This window comes from Helianthus annuus, chromosome 2, assembly GCF_002127325.2.
Source record: "Helianthus annuus cultivar XRQ/B chromosome 2, HanXRQr2.0-SUNRISE, whole genome shotgun sequence".
Taxonomy (NCBI): Eukaryota; Viridiplantae; Streptophyta; class Magnoliopsida; order Asterales; family Asteraceae; genus Helianthus; species Helianthus annuus.
This window is the reverse complement of record NC_035434.2, coordinates 62,777,337-62,783,768: the sequence shown is the minus strand read 5'-3', so window position 1 is coordinate 62,783,768 and position 6,432 is coordinate 62,777,337.

Genomic DNA, 6,432 nt, shown 5'->3' with positions numbered 1-6,432 from the left:
AGAAGCAAGAAAACAAGATGAAATCCAGCTAATTTCTGTAGAAAACCTCCTCCCAAGCTCTGATACCAATTGTAGGATCGTGATCTTGACCTAACGAGTCGTTCAGAGGCGTTCTACTATGTTTCAGATGCGGAATAATAAGAAACGTAGGTAGAAATAGCTTGTTCTTCACTTTAATCTCCTTGTATATTGATTTATCAACGTTTACAGCTCAAACATCACACCGGCAGCACCTCGGTATGGAAATCACAAATGTTACAAATGAATTCGCTTCAATGGTATATATAGTGATCAGGTTTCGCTTGAAGTGTCATGTTCACACAAGCGAAACCTTATGTGAACATGCAAGCGAAACCAATCACTTGACATACAGGCGAAACCTTCTAAGACCATTTAAGCGAAACCTTCTCCTAAACACATACATTCTCCTATTTTCTCGTATATTGAGCCCTAATCTATACAAAACAATATATGACTCGATCCAAGACGAAATCAACAGATGTAGTGCACCAACAGAATGGATGAGATGCAGGAAGAGTATGAGAGTGTTGTCAGCAACAGAAGATGGGATAAGAAGAGAGAGTGTTACTACAACAAAGAAGGAAAACCGGTTGTTCCAAAGAAAGACATAATCTTCGAAGATGTTCTTCTCATAATTCCTTCAAGAGTCGAGTACTATAGAAACGTGATGAAAGATGACAGATATGCAAAAGAAATCAGATATGCCATGTTATCGTGTCTGAGAAAAAGGGATGAAGAGAGAATGAAGAAGAATGTTGAAGAAATGGTGAACAATCTGAAGAAAGTTGCTGAAGATGTTAAAACTAAAGATAGAAGAAGAAGTTGTAAAAATGATTGTTGTGAATGAAACGTTTGAGAAAGCTGTTACTGAAGAACAGCAGATTGGAGAAGAGGTGAGGAAAGAAGAAGGAGAAGTTAAGAATGAGAATTTGGAAGCTGGTAATGCTGGTAATGAAGTCGGTGTTGAAGAAAAGAAGAATGATGCTGAGATGAAGCAGACAGAGGCAGCTAAAAACACCGAGGTGCCAATCACTAAGGTAAATTCTGATTCTGAAATCTTAAAAATGATTTATCAGTGCAAGAAATGCATGGAACCGTGCAGAGCTTGTACTGAAAAAGATGAGGAATTCAGAACAAGAGATCTTGAGTTCACAAAAATTGAAAACATTTTCAAAGAAAAATGCAAAGAAATGCTAGAAATAGAAAAAGTTTTAAAAGAAAATGATGAAAAACTTTTAGAAAAATGTAACAAATTAGAAAAAGAAAATGAAGTTTTGAAGGAAAACGTTTTGAAAATGACAAATGAATGTTCACAAAAAGAAAATGTGGTTCAAGAAATGAAGAAAGAATATGACTCAATGAAATTAACATATCACATTACAAAAGAGTCATATGAGAAAGTGAAAGATGAAATGAAATATGCTCAATCAAGAATGAATTATTTTTCTGAAACAACTAAAGAGCTTAAACGAATGTATTCTATAAAACAAGATGTTGTTAATTCCTATATTGAGGATGTTGCTAAGCTAAAGCGACAGATTGCTGGTTTAGAACAGGATGACAACAAGTTAAAAAGTTATCATGTGTCGTCATATGTGCTTGAACGAATTTTCAATATAAAACTGGGAGATGGTGAGTCTGAGCAAAACAAGAAAGGCATTGGCTCAGAGTTTCAATAAGTTCCACCACCGGAAAAGTTTGCATTTTATGATGAAGAAAAGGTCGAAAAAGCTTTCAACCTGGTAGATCAATTGCCAGACAACATTGACGTAACCTATTCCAAATCTGATGATTCTAGTGATTCAGAAGTGGTAGGTAAAGTCGTTGAAAGTGTGTTGAAAGAAGAGTCAGTTGATACAGGTAAATCTGAATCACAGGATGAAAATGAAGGTAATTTTCATGATGGATATCTGAAAAACACAAAATCTGAGAAAAATTTGAATGATGATTCAAAAGGACTGGTTTATACCATGATTGGATTGGACAAATTATTCTTAGATGTTGTATTCCCGATTCAGAATGTGATTTTAGAAAAAGTTGATAAAGTCTTCAAAATGGTTCAAATTGAAAAGTCTGAAATTTCGAAATTTGCTGGAAAATGTCAGAAAACTTTTTATAACAAACATGGTTTCAAAAAGAAAAATATGAAGGCTGGGTTGGGTTATAAGAAGAAACAAAGTAGGAATAAAAATGAAACTCCAAATTTTCAGGCAAAAATGAACTTTGTTCACGGAACAAGTTCAGAAAAAGAGAAAGAACTCCAATTTAGACAACAGTCTAATGAAGAGTTTCATGCTCAGAAAAAGCAACAACAACAGGTCAAAGATGTCTCAAAGAGAACATGCTTTAAATGTGATCAAACAGGACATCTTGCACGCAAGTGTCCAAATCTGAAACCTGTTGGTGTTGAGACGAAAAAGAAGTCTGTTTATATTCAAAAACAGAAATCTGAAGTTGTGAATCAAAAGTCAACCAAGTTTGACTCAAAGCAAACTTGGAAGCCTAAAATGTCAAAGACTGACTCACAACAAACATGGAAACCAGTGACACCTAGACTTAGAACGACATAAAGTTGGAAAACAACTGTTGATGCAACAAAACCAAACCAGTTTTGGAAACCAAAAGTTGTTGTTCAAAATCAAAATGTTCAAAAAGAGTCACATTTTTACAAACGGGGTACTCCAAAAGGTCAAACATGGAGTGTTAAGAAACAAATGACTTCGGTAAATGATGAAAAAGTTAAAATTAAAATTGAAAAAGTCTTTGTTCAACACGACAAAGATTTTCCGAAGTTGAATGAAGCATATTGTGTTGAAATGCCTAAGGTCAAACAGACCTGGGCTAAATTGTTCAAGTAATTGAATACTTTGAATGTGCAGGTGCTTCTGAAGAAAATTGAATGTCAACAAAAGAAGAATCGAAGCAGCCTGGCACGCGAGGAGAAGGCTGCTGAACCCTGTGTTAGTTGAAACAGGGAGTTTGTTTGTTTTCTGTACATAAATAAACAATATTTTCAAAACCCTAAAAAATTGAAAAATTTAAAAACCAAAAATATGTTTTCATTTTGTCAAAATTTGAAAAATCAAAAATATGTTTACTTTTAAATTTGTCAAAAAATTTCAAAAATTGTTGATTGAATTTGCCGGAACTCCCAGGTTGGTAATTGGGGAGTAGGAATCGGCATCTTTCTTGAGAAATGTTTTATCAAGGACATTAAGTTGTACTTGATTTAACTTTCGTACTAGTTAATGAAAGAACAAGGTGATGAATAAACCCCGTGTGTGAATCAAACAAAACTTATTTTCCGGAAAAACCATTCTGATTAAAACAAACTTAAGTGTTTTGAAATCATAATGGGAAAATAGTTTGTTGTTAGGGGAAGTTCTGATTGAATACGCCGAAACCCTCATGGCTGAACAAACATGATTAATTTCACAAGATTGAAAAACGGTTTTCAAACTGTAAAAAATCAATGGGTTGTAAATCATGGGGGTATTTACTGCTTTTCATGCAATTCGGTACACATAACGCAGAAAATGGATGGCGAGACAAAGCTATCAGTATCAGGTTGTCAAATTTTCTTTAAATGGTTTTGAATTTTAGGGGGAGTAAGAAATTGTCAAGAAAATCCAAAAACATTAGAAAATTTGAAAAAGCCAAAAACATGATAAAATTCAAAAATTGAGTTTTTGTGTAAAAAGAGGAAATGATAGTACATCAGTAGACAGTTACAGTATGCTAAAGAAATGTAATGATTAAATAGCGTTAAACATGCCGATAGGTTTTTATACATTTAGTAAACTTTTTCGGGATATAAACCTAAATTCAAACTTGCTTATTTCGTGGGGAACACTACTTGGATATATAGGTAACCCCTGAAATCTCGTTTGAAAGATCCCTCTTTCTGAGATACTACGTCTTTATGCTTAGTGATATCTTGGGTATTATTCCGGGACTTCTGCTGAATGGAAGTTCTGACCTAGTCCCCGAATAATACTTTCCACATTGCTTGAAACATAGCATCGCCCTTAGCAAATTGATGAAACAATAAAATCGATAGTCATTGCTGTTGAAGAAAAGATCCTCTAAATAGGACACACCTAAAGTCGAACCGTCATCTCTCTGCTGAACGGAAGTTCTGACCTGAGCTCTCACGGTTTCGCACCTAACCCCTCACAGATATCATCTAGGTATACTCACCTGTAAGACTGAATATTGGGATCTGGATACAGGAGTATATTCAAGAGGTGGGACACATGAATGAGTTTAAGTTCTTAAAATATCTAATTCGTATCCTGAATCAGTTGAAATTTGTGTGAAAATTTAAGTGGATCAGTATATCAACAATCTAAGTGAATTGTTTAATTCTTAGTGTGTAACTAAGCTCAACGGTACTTGTGACTTGTCAAAAACTGATATGATCCTCTGACGCATACTCAAACAAAAATATTGTCTGTAAATATGTTTGTAAATATTTCTTTACTGCTTTATGTTTCAGAAAAATACAAAAAGATTTTGATTACTGCTTTATTTTCGACAACCGATGTCTGAATGCTAAGTTTCAAAATCTAAGTATGCTGATCGTGTTTCTGAAAATAAAACAAGTTCATTAATTTGAAACTTGAAACCTTAAAATAAAAAATTCAAAAACAGTTTGTGATATCTCCAAGGTCATTAAGTTGGACTTGGATGATTAACCGAGAAGGATTTGGATGCTCAGATTGTTAAAATTTGTAAAAGAGCCAGTTTTCGATTTTGGATACTTAATACTGCCAAATTAATAAAGGTTGTTGATAGGGGGAGTGATTTAGAAAGTACAAAAGAGCCAGATTACGATTTCTGGACAATTTCAACATGTTTGTACTTATGAACGTTTGAGAATTGCAGACATGGTACCAGACTACGATCCCGACAGCCGAGTCTAAGGGGGAGTCTGAAGACGAGCTCAACGCAAAGGGAAGCGTGCAAGGAGCCAGGTATCGTTCCTGGAAGAGCTTGTAATCGGAAACCAGGTGTCGATCCCAATAGCACGGTAGCTTGACGAAAGGGGGAGCCTGAAGAGTCTACCGAAAAGGGGAGCTGAAGCTGAAGAAAGATCCACCGGGATTCTGTTCGAGCAAGAGGGAGTCTATGTTGCTGAATACGTGTTAAAGCTTTAAGAAGACTCAAGAGAGAGAGAGAAAGAAAAGTCGCTACGAGCTTGACTATGGTTTGACTGCGGCAATATCCAAGGGGGAGTTTGTTAGTGCATTTATGTCTATCGCCTCCGTTAATTCCATTCGTAGCAGAAACAAAAGAAGTTTAGTGCTTATAGTGTAATATCTAGTTACTAAAAGGCAAGGTGGCATAATGGTAATTAAGGAGAACCTCCTTATTCCTTGGCCTATAAATAGAACCCTTAGGGTTAGGATTTAGAACTTTTGCAACTTTGGTCACTTTAGAGCTTTGGAGAAGATAGGAGCTAGAGAGAGAAACTAGAGAGAGAAAGTGACATCGTGATTCAGGTGCTTTGTACGATTTTATATTCTTCAATAGAATCACAGATTAGATTACGTCTTGTGTGTTCGGTCACGTTCGTGTACGGATTCCGCACGTCACACGTTCGGTTACGCAATCGTTTCGGAGTCAAAACCGGTCCTAACAAAATGCAATATGTCAAATATTGAAATGGTTTAAATAACGATACGATATGTAATACTATTAAAGCACTTATATATAGGAAGTACCAGCGGCGTATCCACCATGCTTTTATCATATTACACATGCCTCATTATTTAAATCACTTATCAAAACAAACCACCAAGGTAAAAATGTTCATGTATAACCAAATGTAATGCTCAAGCAAATGATGTAATGTGATTGTGTAAACAAATGTAATGTAGAGTGAATAAAAGCATTTATTGATTAAAAGCATTTACTCAACCCTATAAAAAAAGAAATGTACAAAACAATGCATTTGATAAATTATAATCAAAAGTTATGTTTTGTAAAATAATGCATGCTTTACTGATACAAACATCTATGCGGTAATGTTAAACGTCTACATCCAAGCCTTGAGACTGTAGGATAACCTTAGAGTGAAGGTTATCAAAATGTTTTCGGATTCGGTCATTCCTTGCACCCAAACAAACCTAGGATTTTAGGAACGGGAGTTGTCAAGTCCTATGGTACCACTACCTACTACCGAGCGGCATGATCGGTGTTAATGAATGTATTAGTTTTGTTAAACAAACCAAATGTTATACCAAATGTAAGCATGTTTTATGAAAACAATGTACTAAGTATGCTAAGTTAACATAAAAAGTAGAAAAGTCATGTAAATTAATGTGCTAGCATGCTCAGTAAACATACATAGCAGAAATGTAATGTAAAACAATGTGCCCATATGCTAAGTGAACATATGCACAGAAA